The sequence below is a fragment of the Rhinoderma darwinii genome, chromosome 4, assembly GCF_050947455.1.
Source record: "Rhinoderma darwinii isolate aRhiDar2 chromosome 4, aRhiDar2.hap1, whole genome shotgun sequence".
NCBI lineage: Eukaryota > Metazoa > Chordata > Amphibia > Anura > Rhinodermatidae > Rhinoderma > Rhinoderma darwinii.
The window spans coordinates 36,874,695-36,892,282 of NC_134690.1; positions in this window are offsets into that span (position 1 = coordinate 36,874,695).

Sequence of the window (17,588 nt, forward strand, 5' to 3'; positions counted from 1 at the left end):
ACTCCAGTGTGGAAATTCAGCCAAGTATACATTTTCTTGAATGAATCCACATTCGGCAATTGCCTTTCTCGCCGATACTCTCCTGTTGTTCCTCTGTTGGCCACTAAGGCACGCATTTCTTATAGTGCCAGCACGTGCCAAATCACCAAGCCTTCCCATTGCTCTTTGCCTGAACAATTAGGTTCAAAACTCCAGTTTGCTAGTTGTATCCTCCTGAGATTATTTATTATCGACCCTGCCTGAACTTGACCGGATGCTGCATCTTGTCTGCAGTTATTGTACCTCGCCTCTACACGTCAGCTGCTGCCAACAGAAACTCCTCTGGGGGTAGCGACCTTGGCATACTAGCAGCCAAGTCCACATCTCCATACAGAGGTTAAAAGATATAAACCTAGCTATCCCTTAGACTCCGCTCCTCAGTTTAGCCCCACGCCAAATTCGTTGGCAACATAGTGGATCCACACCATCCTCTATAGGCCCCGTGACACATATATTTCTACAGAGCGATTGTCCTTTATTTACATACAGAATATTTTTAAACACACCAGGCTTTCTCCTGTATAAAGAACTTAAAAGTAACTGGGGCCATGAAACATGAAACATACCCACTCATGTCACCCTGTAATGTCTAATATGATAAATGACTAGCGCCCTCTAGTGTAAATTATGTTTGTAACCCGGTATATGTGCCACCATACTTTATGCCACTCTAAGTCTGGATAACATAGCGTCTGCCTACAATCAGATCATCGTGGCAGGATTCTGTACTTACCGACTGGTGGTCTCATGTTTGTCCATTGTCTCATCCACCTCCACTTTCATCATCCCTTCTTCCTCCTCATCCTCCTCCACCTTCATCATCTCTCCCTTCTCGGTGTTCATCTTCTTTTTCTCCTGTTTTATCTTAGTCTCGTCCTCATTTTCCTCCATACTATTAGAAAGTAAAGATTGTGAGAGTATAGGACGCACTCTATCTGCTCTACGGATGTATAATTAAGGAACATCACCCCTGCCCACATAGAAATATTCACACCCATATTGTGTTACACATGACAGTATTAAAATACAGATAAAGTAGCTCAATGTTATAATGGTATCATGAGTTATAATGTCCAGCACAAGAGTGTAACCCAACCCCAATAATATACCTTCATCTAACATTAGTCCTATTGTTAGCCCGTGGACGTGTCCTGTGTACTTATCCGGCACGTGTTCTATGTCATATTTGTATCGCCATGTATTACTCTGTCTGGATAACCCAAGTCATTCATTATCAAATCAATATCTATAATGTACGTTATTTAGTGTCTGTATACCATAAGCTCATTGTAGCCGGATTCTTTACATACCCAATGATGTTATCATATTCATATGCTTTCTCTGTCTCAATCTCTCTCTTTACATGTTCAATATTTTCTGTCTCTACATAAATTTCTTCCACTCCTTCTTCATCCTCATCTTCTTCACTATTGAACCACACATAAAAAAGTTACATACAAACAGGGTTATTTCTAGAGAATTTATCCACATATCTCCCCACCCGAGGAGGCATAAATAATTTTTATTAATTTTAAAGCGGTTTTCTCATAATGATCATTTATCGGCTGTCTACAGGATGTGTCGCTGCGCATGATCAACTATCTCCGGCAGCGCCATAGCAAGTGAATGGAGCAGTGGCCAAGAATGCACAGTACCGATCCATTCACATAGGGCACTTCAGGACCCCCGTTCTCGGGATAGGTGAGGGTCCCAGTGGTCGACCCACCACTGATCAGACATTTATAACCTATTCCGTGGATCGGGGCTAAATGATCATATTGAGAATAACCCTTTAATGCTTACTGTGACTAAATAATACCCTCAAACAGTGACTGAATAATACCACCATACAGTGACTAGATAATATTACCATACAGTGACTGAATAATATCTCCATACAGAGACTACATAATACCACCATACAGTGACTGAATAATACCTCCATACAGTGACTAAATAATACCATTATACAGAGACTACATAATACCATCATACAGTAACTGAATAATACCTCCATACAGTGACTGAATAATAACTCCATACAGTAACTAAATAATACCACCATAAACTGACTGAATAGTAGCTCCATACAGAGACTACATAATACCCTCATACAGTAACTAAACAATACCTCCATACCGTGATTGAATAATAGCTCCATACAGTAACGAAATAATACCTCCATACAGTGACTGAATAGTAGCTCCATACAGTAACTGAATAATACTTCCATACAGTGACTAAATAATACCACCAGGTCAATGTAGAAAAAAAAGGGGTAGCCAGGTTAGAGAGGGGTCAGACTATATTGGTGGGGGAGAAACAGAATGTGGGGAGAGGACTGGACAACAGGATAAGGAGATCCTTTCGTTACAAAACATCAGTGTAAATAAAAAGGACCGATTAATGTCAAATCACATTTCTGATAATAAAAGTGAAAAACTGACAGGCAAGTTAAAGTGTATGTTCACAAATGCCAGAAGTCTAGCAAGTAAAATGGGGGAGCTGGAGGCCTTGATACTGGAAGAAAATATAGATATAGTTGGTGTTGCTGAAACATGGCTGGACTCTTCACATGACTGGGCTGTAAATCTACAGGGTTTTACACTTTTTCGTAAAGACAGGGCAAATAGGAAAGGTGGTGGTGTATGTCTGTATGTGAGAAGTGATATGAAGGCGAGTGTGAAAGAGACAATAGTGGGTGAAGACTGTGAGGAGGTTGAAACCTTGTGGGTGGAACTAGAAAGGGAGGTAAACACTGAAAAAATTACTTTTGATGTAATCTATAGACCCCCCAATATAACTGAGGAGATGGAAGTTCAGCTATATAAACAGATGGAGCGGGCTGCACAGGCGGGTACTGTAGTGATAATGGGAGATTTTAATTTCCGGGATATTAATTGGTGTCATGGTTCGGCTTCAACTGCAAAGGGGAGACATTTCCTCAACCTGTTGCAGGAAAATTTTATGGGCCAGTTTGTGGAAGACCCGACTAGAGGTGAAGCTCTGTTGGATCTGGTCATTTCTAATAATGCAGAGCTTGTTGGGAATGTCAATGTTCGTGAAAACCTTGGTAACAGTGATCATAATATAGTTACATTTTACCTATACTGTAAAAAACAAACGCAGGCTGGGAGGGCAAAAACATTTAATTTTAAGAAAGCCAATTTCCCCAGGATGAGGGCTGCAATTCAGGATATAGACTGGGAAGAACTAATGTCAAATAATGGAACAAATGATAAATGGGAGATTTTCAAATCTACTTTGAGTTATTATAGTGCAAAATTTATTCCTACAGGTAATAAGTATAAACGACTCAAATTAAACCCCACATGGCTTACACCTTCTGTGAAAGGGGCAATACATGACAAAAAAAGGGCATTTAAAAAATACAAATCTGAGGGTACAGCTGTAGCATTTGTAAAATATAAAGAGCTTAATAAAATCTGTAAAAATGTAATAAAATTAGCAAAAATACAAAATGAAAGGCAGGTGGCCAAGGATAGTAAAACAAATCCTAAAAAATTCTTCAAGCATATAAATGCAAAAAAGCCAAGGTCTGAACATGTAGGACCCTTAGATAGTGGTAATGGGGAGTTGATCACAGGGGATCAAGAGAAGGCAGAGTTACTAAATGGGTTCTTCCGCTCTGTATATACAACTGAAGAAAGAGCAGCTGATGTAGCCGGTGCCAGTGCTGTTAATATATCGGCTGATATACTGAATTGGATGAATGTAGAGATGGTCCAAGCTAAATTAAATAAAATAAATGTGCACAAGGCTCCGGGACCAGATGGGTTACACCCTAGAATTCTTAAAGAGCTTAGTTCAGTTATTTCTGTCCCCCTTTTCATAATATTCAGAGAATCTCTAGTGACTGGTATAGTGCCAAGGGACTGGCGCAGGGCAAATGTGGTGCCTATTTTCAAAAAGGGCTCTAGGTCTTCCCCGGGTAATTATAGACCAGTAAGCTTAACATCCATCGTGGGGAAAATGTTTGAGGGGCTATTGAGGGACTATATACAGGATTATGTGACAATAAATAGCATTATAAGTGACAGCCAGCACGGTTTTACTAAGGACAGAAGTTGTCAAACTAACCTAATCTGTTTTTATGAAGAGGTGAGCAGAAGTCTAGACAGAGGGGCCGCTGTGGATTTAGTGTTTTTGGACTTTGCAAAGGCATTTGACACTGTCCCCCATAGACGCCTAATGGGTAAATTACGGACTATAGGTTTAGAAAATATAGTTTGTAATTGGATTGAGAATTGGCTCAAGGACCGTATCCAGAGAGTTGTGGTCAATGATTCCTACTCTGAATGGTCCCCGGTTATAAGTGGTGTACCCCAGGGTTCAGTGCTGGGACCACTATTATTCAACTTATTTATTAATGATATAGAGGATGGGATTAATAGCACTATTTCTATTTTTGCAGATGACACCAAGCTATGTAATATAGTTCAGACTATGGAAGATGTTTGTGAATTGCAGGCAGATTTAAACAAACTAAGTGTTTGGGCGTCCACTTGGCAAATGAAGTTTAATGTAGATAAATGTAAAGTTATGCATCTGGGTACCAACAACCTGCATGCATCATATGTCCTAGGGGGAGCTACACTGGCGGATTCACTTGTTGAGAAGGATCTGGGTGTTCTTGTAAATCATAAACTCAATAACAGCATGCAGTGTCAATCAGCTGCTTCAAAGGCCAGCAAGATATTGTCGTGTATTAAAAGAGGCATGGACTCGCGGGACAGAGATGTAATATTGCCACTTTACAAAGCATTAGTGAGGCCCCATCTAGAATATGCAGTTCAGTTCTGGGCTCCAGTTCATAGAAAGGATGCCCTGGAGTTGGAAAAAATACAAAGAAGAGCAACGAAGCTAATAAGGGGCATGGAGAATTTAAGTTATGAGGAAAGATTGAAAGAATTAAACCTATTTAGCCTTGAAAAAAGACGACTAAGGGGGGACATGATTAACTTATATAAATATATTAATGGCACATACAAAAAATATGGTGATATCCTGTTCCTTGTAAAACCCCCTCAAAAAACAAGGGGGCACTCCCTCCGTCTGGAGAAAAAAAGGTTCAAGCTGCAGAGGCGACAAGGCTTCTTTACAGTAAGAACGGTGAATTTATGGAATAGCCTACCGCAGGAGCTGGTCACAGCAGGGACAGTAGATGGCTTTAAAAAAGGGTTAGATAATTTCCTAGAACAAAAAAATATTAGCTCCTATGTGTAGAAATTTTTCCTTCCCTTTTCCCTTCCCTTGGTTGGACTTGATGGACATGTGTCTTTTTTCAGCCGTATTAACTATGTAATAATACAACCATACAGTGACTGAATAATACCACCTTACGGTAACTGAATAATACCTCCATACAGTAACTAAATATTACCACCATACAGTCAATGAATAATAGAAAAAAGAGGAAGCCTCCAGCTCACCTTGTATGCAGACTTGCACTGCTAGTAGCGCCCGGGTCCTCGTGTTGGCACACGATCAAGAAGTAGAGGCAGAGAACAGAAATTGGATCCAGCGCTGATGAGGGTAAAAGGAAAACTTTTTCCAAGTTTTATTTGGTCATTTAAAAGCAGAATCGGCAGGATAATGTCCTAGTACAGAGGGAGGTTCAATAGTGTAGATATACACCATTGAACCTCCCTCTGTACTAGGACATTATCCTGCCGATTCTGCTTTTAAATGACAAAATAAAACTTGGAAAAAAGTTTCCTTTTTAACCTCATCAGCGCTGGATCCAATTTCTGTTCTCTGCCTCTAAATTAATAATACCACCATTCACTGACTGAATCATACCACCATACAGTGACTGAATTATACCTCCATACAGTGACTACATAATACTCTCATACAGTAACTGAATAATACCTCCATACAGTGACTGAATAATAGCTCCAAACAGTAACTGAATAATACCACCATATAGTAACTGAATAATACCACTATACAGTGACTGAATAATACCACCGTACAGTGACTAAATAATACCACCATACAGTGACTGAATAATACCACTATACAGAGACTACATAATACCCTCATACAGCAACTGAATAATACCTCAATAGCGTGACTGAATAATACCTCCATACAGTCACTAAATAATACTATCATGCAATAATTGAATAATACCACCATATAGTAACTGAAATATACCACCATATACTGACTGAATAATACCTCCATACAGTGACTATATAATACTACCATGCAGTAACTGAATAATACCACCATACAGTAACTGAATAATACCACCATACACTGACTGAATAATATCACCATACAGTGACTGAATAATACCTCCATACAGTAACTGAATAATACCTCCATACAGTAACTGAATAATACCACCATACAGTGACTGAATAATACCACCATACAGTGACTGAATAATACCACCGTACAATGACTGAATAATAATACCATACACTGACTGAATAATACTACCATACACTGACTGAATAATACTACCATACACTGACTGAATAATACCTCCATTCAGTGACTGAATAATAGCTCGATACAGCTGACCGCTCTTCAAACTGTATTTGCGTCACATTTTCTTCCACTCCTTCTTCATCCTCATCTTCTTCACTATTGAACCACAAATAAAAAAGTTACATACAAACAGGGTTATTTCTAGAAAATTTATCCACATATCTCCCCACCCGAGGAGGCATAAACAATTTTTATTAATTTTAAAGCGGTTTTCTCATAATGATCATTTATCGGCTGTCTACAGGATGTGTTGCTGCAAATGATCAACTATCTCCGGCAGCACCATAGAAAGTGAATGGAGCAGTGGCCAAGAATGCACAGTACCGATCCATTCACATAGGGCACTTCAGGACACCTGTTCTTGGGATAGGTGAGGGTCCCAGTGGTCGAACCACCACTGATCAGACATTTATAACCTATTCCATGGATCGGGGATAAATGATCATATTGAGAATACCCCTTTAATGCTTACTGTGACTAAATAATACCCTCATACAGTAACTGAACAATACCACCATACAGTGACTAGATAATACCAGCATAATGTGACTAAATAATATCACCGTACAGTGACTGAATAATACCTCCATACAGTGACTGAATAATATCTCCATACAGTGACTGAATAATATCTCCATACAGTGACTGAATAATACCACCGTACAGTGACTAAATAATACCACCATACAGTGACTGAATAATACCACTATACAGAGACTACATAATACTATCATGCAGTAATTGAATAATACCACCATATAGTAACTGAATAATACCACCATATACTGACTGAATAATACCTCCATACAGTGACTATATAATACTACCATGCAGTAACTGAATAATACCACCATACAGTAACTGAATAATACCACCATACACTGACTGAATAATACCACCATACAGTGACTTTATAATACTACTACCACGCAGTAACTGAATAATACCTCCATACAGTAACTGAATAATACCACCGTACAATGACTGAATAATAATACCATACACTGACTGAATAATACTACCATACACTGACTGAATAATACTACCATACACTGACTGAATAATACCTCCATTCAGTGACTGAATAATAGCTCGATACAGCTGACCTCTCTTCCAACTGTATTTGTGTCAAATTTTCTTCCACTCCTTCTTCATCCTCATCTTCTTCACTATTGAACCACAAATAAAAAAGTTACATACAAACAGGGTTATTTCTAGAAAATGTATCCACATATCTCCCCACCCGAGGAGGCATAAACAATTTTTATTAATTTGTAAGCGGTTTTCTGATAATGATCATTTATCGGCTGTCTACAGGATGTGTCGCTGCGCATGATCAACTATCTCCGGCAGCGCCATAGCAAGTGAATGGAGCAGTGGCCAAGAATGCACAGTACCGCTTCATTCACATAGGGCACTTCAGGACACCTGTTCTTGGGATAGGTGAGGGTCCCAGTGGTCGAACCACCACTGATCAGACATTTATAACCTATTCCATGGATCGGGGATAAATGATCATATTGAGAATAACCCTTTAATGCTTACTGTGACTAAATAATACCCTCATATATAACTGAATAATACCACCATACAGTGACTAGATAATACCAGCATTATGTGACTGAATAATATCACCGTACAGTGACTGAATAATACCCTCAAACAGTAACTGAATAATATCTCCATACAGTGACTAAATAATATCTCCATACAGTGACTGAGTAATACCACCATACAATGACTGAATAATAGCTGCAGACACTGACAGAATAATACCACCATACACTAAGGCCTCATTCACACGACAGGGTCCGAGTGTCGGGCGGGAAAATCGGCCCTTTTTGGCCGATTTTCCCGGCCGGTTTGCATCCGGTTTGCATCCGTTCCGGGCCGAGTTGCCGTTTTTACCGGCCGATTTGGACCCGATTTGCATCCGTTTTTTTCCCTGTCCGTTTTAAAATCGGATGAATTTCATTTACATTTTTTGCCACACACAGCCCTTTGTAGATAATGCCACAGCCCCCCTGGTAGGTAATGCCACCCAGCCCCCTGTAGGTAATGCCACACAGCCCCCTGTTGGTGATGCCACACAGCCCCCTGTTGGTGATGCCACACAGCCCTCTGTAGGTGATGCCACACAGCCCCCTGTAGGTGATGCCACACAGCCCCCTGTAGGTGATGCCACCAAGTCCCCTGTAGGTGATGCCACCAAGTCCCCTGTAGGTGATGCCACCCAGCCACCTGTAGGTGATGCCACCCAGCCCCCTCTAGGCGATGCCACACAGCCACCTCTAGGCGATGCCACACAGCCACCTGTAGGCGATGCCACCCTGCCCCCTGTAGGCGATGCCACCCTGCCCCCTGTAGGTGATGCCACCCAGCCCCCTGCAGGCGATGCCACCCAGCCCCCTGCAGGCGATGCCACCCTGCCTCCTGTAGGCGATGCCACCCTGCCCCCTGTAGGCGATGCCACCCAGCCCCCTGTAGGTGATGCCACCCAGCCCCCTGTAGGCGATGCCACCCAGCCCCCTGTAGGTGATGCCACCCAGCCCCCTGTAGGTGGTGCCACCAAGCCCCCTGTAGGTGATGCCACCAAGCCCCCTGTAGGTGATGCCACCAAGTCCCCTGTAGGTGATGCCACACAGCCCCCTGTAGGTTGCACCCATCCCCCCCTTCCAGAAGAAGTCACTGACTTCAATGTCCATATATGGACAGTGGAGTCACTGACTTCTCTTGGAGAGGAATTCCCTGCCACAGGTCGGGAATTCCGCTTCAGAAGTGAGTGACGTCACTGTCCATATATGGACAGTGTAGTCACTCACTTCTCCTGTAGCGGAATCCCCGGCCATAGAGTCGGGGATTCCGCTGCAGAAGTGAGTGACATCGCTGTGTCCATATATGGACAGTGTAGTCACTCACTTCTCCTGTAGCGGAATCCCCGGCCATAGAGTCGGGGATTCCGCTGCAGAAGTGAGTGACATCGCTGTGTCCATATATGGACAGTGTAGTCACTCACTTCTCCTGTAGCGGAATCCCCGGCCATAGAGTCGGGGATTCAGCTGCAGAAGTGAGTGACATCGCTGTGTCCATATATGGACAGTGTAGTCACTTACTTCTCCTGTAGCGGCATCCCCGGCCATAGAGTGGAGGATTTCGCTGCAGAAGTGAGTGACATCGCTGTGTCTATATATGGACAGTGTAGTCACTTACTTCGTCAAAAACAGGGATTTTGCTGATACCCCCACTTATTTATTATATACAAAGTGAGTTAGAGAGAACCACAAAGGTGTATACCACCAATAATTACTTATTAAATTATTTGGGAAAAGGGAAGAGAGGAAAAGAACTGTGGTTCTAGTAGGAAATAAAAATAATAAACTTTATTAATATATTTATGTTAAAATAATTCTATCTTTTTCAATGTAGGTCAAAAATAATTAGCAGTGCAGAAGACCCCTTGTCCTGCACTTAAAGAACAAAATTTGTCTTGTATATGTTTAATTGTAAGTTGCTACTATCATACAATATCAAATTGGACTTTATTGCTTACTAGAGTGAGTAAAGATCTGACTACACTGGTATGTTATGTGCACTACGTATTTCAGCACTGGCTGTCAGTCTCTGAACATTGTATCTGCTGTTCTGTGTACACTGATAGTTGCAATGTTTCTGTTAGTAAATAGACATTGTATCAATTCCTTGGTTCTATGCTATGCACTGTTTGTGTCAATGTTGGCTAGCTAGTTCATAGAAATGTAAGGTTATTTAAATGCTCGTATTTACTGAAAAAATCAGCACTTGCTGCTAGTTGATATTCTCAAGATTGAATTACTGTTGGAGTATCGTGCTAGATTTTATAAAGTGTCTATTTTACAATTGTTATGTTAATATAACAGTCCACATTTGTTTGTTATGCCACGCTGGTCATTTCTACCAGAAATAGCAGTGATGCGGTAACCTGTGTGAATGAGCACTACAGGGAGTGCTCTGATTCTAAATTGCTCAATGTCAGTTCCCACCCTGCTATTCACAGCTTCTCACAAACGCAGGGTGGGAACTGACATTGAGCAATTTAGAATCAGAGCACTCCCTGTAGTGCTCATTCACACAGGTTACCGCATCACTGCTATTTCTGGTAGAAATGACCAGCGTGGCATAACAAACAAATGTGGACTGTTATATTAACATAACAATTGTAAAATAGACACTTTATAAAATCTAGCACGATACTCCAACAGTAATTCAATCTTGAGAATATCAACTAGCAGCAAGTGCTGATTTTTTCAGTAAATACGAGCATTTAAATAACCTTACATTTCTATGAACTAGCTAGCCAACATTGACACAAACAGTGCATAGCATAGAACCAAGGAATTGATACAATGTCTATTTACTAACAGAAACATTGCAACTATCAGTGTACACAGAACAGCAGATACAATGTTCAGAGACTGACAGCCAGTGCTGAAATACGTAGTGCACATAACATACCAGTGTAGTCAGATCTTTACTCACTCTAGTAAGCAATAAAGTCCAATTTGATATTGTATGATAGTAGCAACTTACAATTAAACATATACAAGACAAATTTTGTTCTTTAAGTGCAGGACAAGGGGTCTTCTGCACTGCTAATTATTTTTGACCTACATTGAAAAAGATAGAATTATTTTAACATAAATATATTAATAAAGTTTATTATTTTTATTTCCTACTAGAACCACAGTTCTTTTCCTCTCTTCCCTTTTCCCAAATAATTTAATTAGTCACTTACTTCTCCTGTAGCGGCATCCCCGGCCATAGAGTCGGGGGATTCCGCTGCAGAAGTGAGTGACTTCGCTGTGTCCATATATGGACAGTGTAGTCACGCACTTCTCCTGTAGCGGAATCCCCAATCCCCGGTCGGGGATTGGGGATTTCGACTCCTACAGGGAGCAAAAAAAGACCCTCCTCCTCCTCCTCACATGCACTCTGCACTGTGAGGAGGAGGAGAGAGAGTGCGCGAGCGACGGTAGACCCGGCCATCACTCAGGACATATTCCGGTGATGGCCGTGTATTACCCGGCCCCATAGATTTCGGTACCCGGCCGAAAATAGGGCATGTCCCATTTTTTGACGGCCGGTTTTCCAGGCCGTCAAAAAATTGGTCGTGTGAATAGCCCCATTAGGGGTCTATTGTTCCTAATGCAGCCGGGTGCCGGCCAATTTATGAAGGGCCGGCACCCGGCCGGGAAACCCTGTCGTGTGAATTCCGCCTAACTGAATAATACCTCCATACAGTGACTGAATAATACCACCATAGAGTGACTGAATAATACCACCATTCAGTGACTGAATAATACCACCATACAGTGACTGAATAATACCACCATACAGTGACTAAATAATACCTCCATACAGTGACTAAATAATACCTCCATACAGTGACTGAATAATACCACCATACACTGACTGAATAATACCACCATACAGTGACTGAATAATAGCTCCAAACAGTAAATGAATAATAACTCCATACAGTAACTGAATAATACCACCATACAGTGACTGTATAGTAGCTCCATACAGTCAATGAATAATACCTCCATACAGTCAATGAATAATACCTCCATACAGTATTTGAATAATAACTCCATACAGTGACTGAATACCACCATTCACTGACTGAATAATACCACCATACAGTGACTAAATAATACCACCATACAGTTACTGAATAATACCACCATACAATGACTGAATAATACCACCATACAGTGACTTTTAATGTGTCAGCTGGGCTCCGCCGAAGTGTCCGTCATTTTGACAGGAAAAATATAATCCTTTTTGTTCTACAGACTTACGGTATTTCCTCATGGGTAATCCAAAAAGGATCATCTCCATATCCTGATGGCCTGGAAGAGAAAATAGAAATCCAGTTAGAATAACAAAACTGAAACCTACCAAAAAAATCATCTATCATATTTGGCAAGGATGTGGTGTCCGAGGCACAGTTAGCTCTGCCCACAGCCCGACCTGCAAGAAGCCTGTGAGGAAGAAGATGTGAGTGCTCAGTCTGTCTGTTGTTTGTGCCTCCATTTGTCTGTGAGACTGAGTGTTTGTGTGTGTATAAATTCTAGTATGTGGGTATGTGTGTCTTTGTGTGTGTGTGTGTGTGTGTGTGTGTGTGTGTGTGTGTGTGTGTGCCTAAGTGCCTATATATGTATCTGTATAGTGGCGTAGCTATAGAGATCGCATCGGTCGCCACTGCGACCGGGCCCCCAAGCCTGTGGAGCCCGCATGGCCCCGTTGCCACCCATTACTGACCGCTCTTCCAACTGTATTTGCGTCCTCAGGACGCAAATACAGTTCAGTGCAATGCTGGAGTCCTGCTCCAGTATTCACTGTGCCGCGAGCGGCTCGGCGCAGGCAGGCGCGATGTAGTGAGTCACTCACAGCACAGACCGGAGGAGAAGGATTCTCCACCCATCGTGGGAATGGGGATAGGTAAGTAATTATGTTATTATTTTTCTATTAGGTATGTACATATGGGGGCATTATACTGGGTATGGGAGGGGGGCTCATATGGCAGCTGCTGAGGGGGCATCATACTACATGGGGGGCATTATACTGTATGGAACAGCTATGGGGGGCATTATAATCTATGGGGAAGCTATATGAGGCATTATACTGTATAGGGGCATTATACTGTATAGGACAGCTGAGGGGGCATTATACTGTATGGGGGGCATTATACTGTATGGGACTTCTAAGGGGGCATTATAATGTATGGGGGGCATTATACTGTATAGGACACCTAAAGGTGGCATTTTACTGTATGTGGGCATTATTTTGTATGTGGCAGCTATAGAGTGCATTATACTGTATGGGGAGCATTATACTGTGTGGGGCAGCTATAGGATGCATTATACTGTATGGGGGCATTGTACTGTATAGGACAGCTAAGGGGAGCATTATACTGTGTGGGGCATTATACTGTATAGGACAGCTAATGGGGCATTATACTGTATGGGGGCATTATACTGTATAGGACAGCTAAGGGGGGCATTATACTGTATGTGGCAGCTATGGAGGGCATTCTACTGTATGGGGAGCATTATACTGTATGGGGCAGCTATAGGGGGCATTATACTGTATGGGGGCATTATCCTGTATGTGGCAAAATGGAGGGCATAATACTGTATGGGGGCATTATACTGTATAGGACAGCTAAGGGGGGAATTATACTGTATGGGGCATTATATTGTATGGGACAGCTATGGGGGGCAATATACTGTACTGTGCAGATATAGGGGGCATTATACTGTATAGGGCATTATACTGTATGTGGCAGCTATGTAGGGCACTATAGTGTATGGGGGAATTATACTGAATGGGGCAGCTATAGGGGGCATTATACCGTATGGGGGCAATAGACTGTACGGAGCAGCTATAGGGGGCATTATACTGTATGGGGGCATTATACTGTGTGTGGCAGCTATGGGTGCCATTATACTGTATGGGGGCATTATACTGTATGTGGCGGCAATAGGGGGCATTATATTGTATGGGGCATTATATTGTATGGAGTGCATTATACTCTATGGGGGCATTATATTGTATGGGGCAGCTATGGGTCGCAATATACTGTGGGGGCAGCCATGGGGGTATGATACTGTGGAGGCAGCTATGGGGGGCATTATACTGAGTGGTGGCATCTATGGGGCATTACACTGTGTGGGCAGCTATGGGGGCATTATGCTGTGTGTGGGCAGTTATGGGGGCATTATACCGTGTAGGGGCAGCTATGGGGCATTATACTGTGGGGTCAGCTATGGGAGGCATTATACTGTGGAGGCATTCATGGGGTCTGTCGTGCAAGGCGGCTGGGTAAGGTGTGCATGCAGTAATTGAATAATACCACCATATAGTAACTGAATAATACCACCATACACTAACTGAATAATACCTCCATACAGTGACTATATAATACTACCATGCAGTAACTGAATAATACCACCATACACTGACTGAATAATACCTCCATACAGTGACTAAATAATACCACCATACAGTGACTAAATAATACCACCATACACTGACTGAATAATACCTCCATACAGTGACTATATAATACTACCATGCAGTAACTGAATAATACCACCATTCACTGACTGAATAATACCTCCATACAGTGACTAAATAATACCACCATACAGTGACTAAATAATACCACCATACAGTGACTGAATAATACCACCATACAGTAACTGAATAATACCACCATACACTGACTGAATAATAGCTGCAGACACTGACAGAATAATACCACCATACACTAAGGCCTCATTCACACGACAGGGTCCGAGTGTCGGCCGGGAAAATCGGCTGTTTTTGGCCGATTTTCCCGGCCGGTCTGCATCCGGTTTGCATCCGTTTCGGACCGAGTTGCCGTTTTTACCGGCCGATTTGGACCCGATTTGCATCCGTTTTTTTCCCTGTCCGTTTTAAAATCGGATGAATTTCATTTACATTTTTTGCCACACACAGCCCTTTGTAGATAATGCCACAGCCCCCCTGGTAGGTAATGCCACCCAGCCCCCTGTAGGTAATGCCACACAGCCCCCTGTTGGTGATGCCACATATATGGACAGTGTAGTCACTCACTTCTCCTGTAGCGGAATCCCCGGCCATAGAGTGGGGGATTCTGCTGCAGGGGTGTGTGACATCGCTGTGTCCATATATGGACAGTGTAGTCACTCACTTCTCCTGTAGCGGAATCCCCGGCCATAGAGTCGGGGATTCCGCTACAGAAGTGAGTGACATCGCTGTGTCCATATATGGACAGTGTAGTCACTCACTTCTCCTGTAGCGGAATCCCCGGCCATAGAGTCGGGGATTCAGCTGCAGAAGTGAGTGACATCGCTGTGTCCATATATGGACAGTGTAGTCACTTACTTCTCCTGTAGCGGCATCCCCGGCCATATAGTCGGGGATTCCGCTACAGAAGTGAGTGACATCGCTGTGTCCATATATGGACAGTGTAGTCACTTACTTCTCCTGTAGCGGCATCCCCGGCTATAGAGTCGGGTATTCCGCTGCAGAAATGAGTGACTTCGCTGTGTCCATATATGGACAGTGTAGTCACGCACTTCTCCTGTAGCGGAATCCCCAATCCCCGGTCAGGGATTGGGGATTTCGACTCCTACAGGGAGCAAAAAAGACCCTCCTCCTCCTCCTCACATGCACTCTGCACTGTGAGGAGGAGGAGAGAGAGTGCGCGAGAGACGGTAGACCCGGCCATCACTCAGGACATATTCCGGTGATGGCCGTGTATTACCCGGCCCCATAGACTTCTACAGGAGCCGGACGGCCGGGTACCCCGCCGAAAATAGGGCATGTCCCATTTTTTGACAGCCGGTTTTTCCAGCCGTCAAAAAATTGGTCGTGTGAATAGCCCTATTAGGGGTCTATTGTTCCTAATGCAGCCGGGTGCCGGCCGATTTATGAACGGCCGGCACCCGGCCGGGAAACCCTGTCGTGTGAATTCCGCCTAACTGAATAATACCTCTATACAGTGACTGAATAATACCACCATAGAGTGACTGAATAATGCCACCATTCAGTGACTGAATAATACCACCATACAGTGACTGAATAATACCACCATACAGTGACTAAATAATACCTCCATACAGTGACTAAATAATACCACCATACACTGACTGAATAATACCACCATACAGTGACTGAATAATAGCTCCAAACAGTAACTGAATAATAACTCCATACAGTAACTGAATAATACCACCATACAGTGACTGTATAGTAGCTCCATACAGTCAATGAATAATACCTCCATACAGTCAATGAATAATACCTCCATACAGTATTTGAATAATACCTCCATACAGTGACTGAATACCACCATTCACTGACTGAATAATACCACCATACAGTGACTAAATAATACCACCATACAGTTACTGAATAATACCACCATACAGTGACTGAATAATACCACCATACACTGACTGAATAATACCACCGTACAGTGACTGAATAATACCACCATACACTGACTGAATAATACCACCATACAGTGACTGAATAATACCACCATACAGTGACTGAATAATACCACCCACCGTACAGTGACTAAATAATACCACCATAGAGTGACTTAATAATACCACCATGTAGTGACTGAATAATACCACCATGCTGGATCTATTGCACTAAGAATACCACTGGTGCCCTGCAGACGCCATTGACTTTTAATGGGTCAGCTGGGCTCCGCCGAAGTGTCCGTCATTTTGACAGGAAAAATATAATCCTTTTTGTTCTACAGACTTACGGTATTTCCTCAATGGTAATCCAAAAAGGATCATCTCCATATCCTGATGGCCTGGAAGAGAAAATACAAATCCAGTTAGAATAACAAAACTGAAACCTACCAAAAAAATCATCTATCATATTTGGCAAGGATGTGGTGCCCGAGGCACAGTTATCTCTACCCACAGCCCGACCTGCAAGAAGCCTGTGAGGAAAGAGATGTGTGTGCTCAGTCTGTCTGTTGTTTGTGCCTCCATTTGTCTGTGAGTCTGAGTGTTTGTGTGTGTATAAATTCCAGTATGTGTGTGTGTGTGTGTGTGTGTGTGTGTGTGTGTGTGTGTGTGTGTGTGTGTGTGTGTGTGTGTGTGTTTAAGTGCCTATATATGTATCTGTATAGTGGCGTAGCTATAGAGATCGCATCGGTCGCAGCTGCGACCGGGCCCCCAAGCCTGTGGAGCCCGTAGGGCCCCGTTGGCACCCAGTGCTGACCGCTCTTCCAACTGTATTTGCGTCCTCAGGACGCAAATACAGTTCAGTGCAATGCTGGAGTCCTGCTCCAGTATTCACTGTGCCGCGAGCGGCTCGGCGCAGGCAGGCGCGATGTAGTGAGTCACTCACAGCACAGACCGGAGGAGAAGGATTCTCCACCCATCGTGGGAATGGGGATAGGTAAGTAATTATGTTATTATTTTTCTATTAGGTATGTACATATG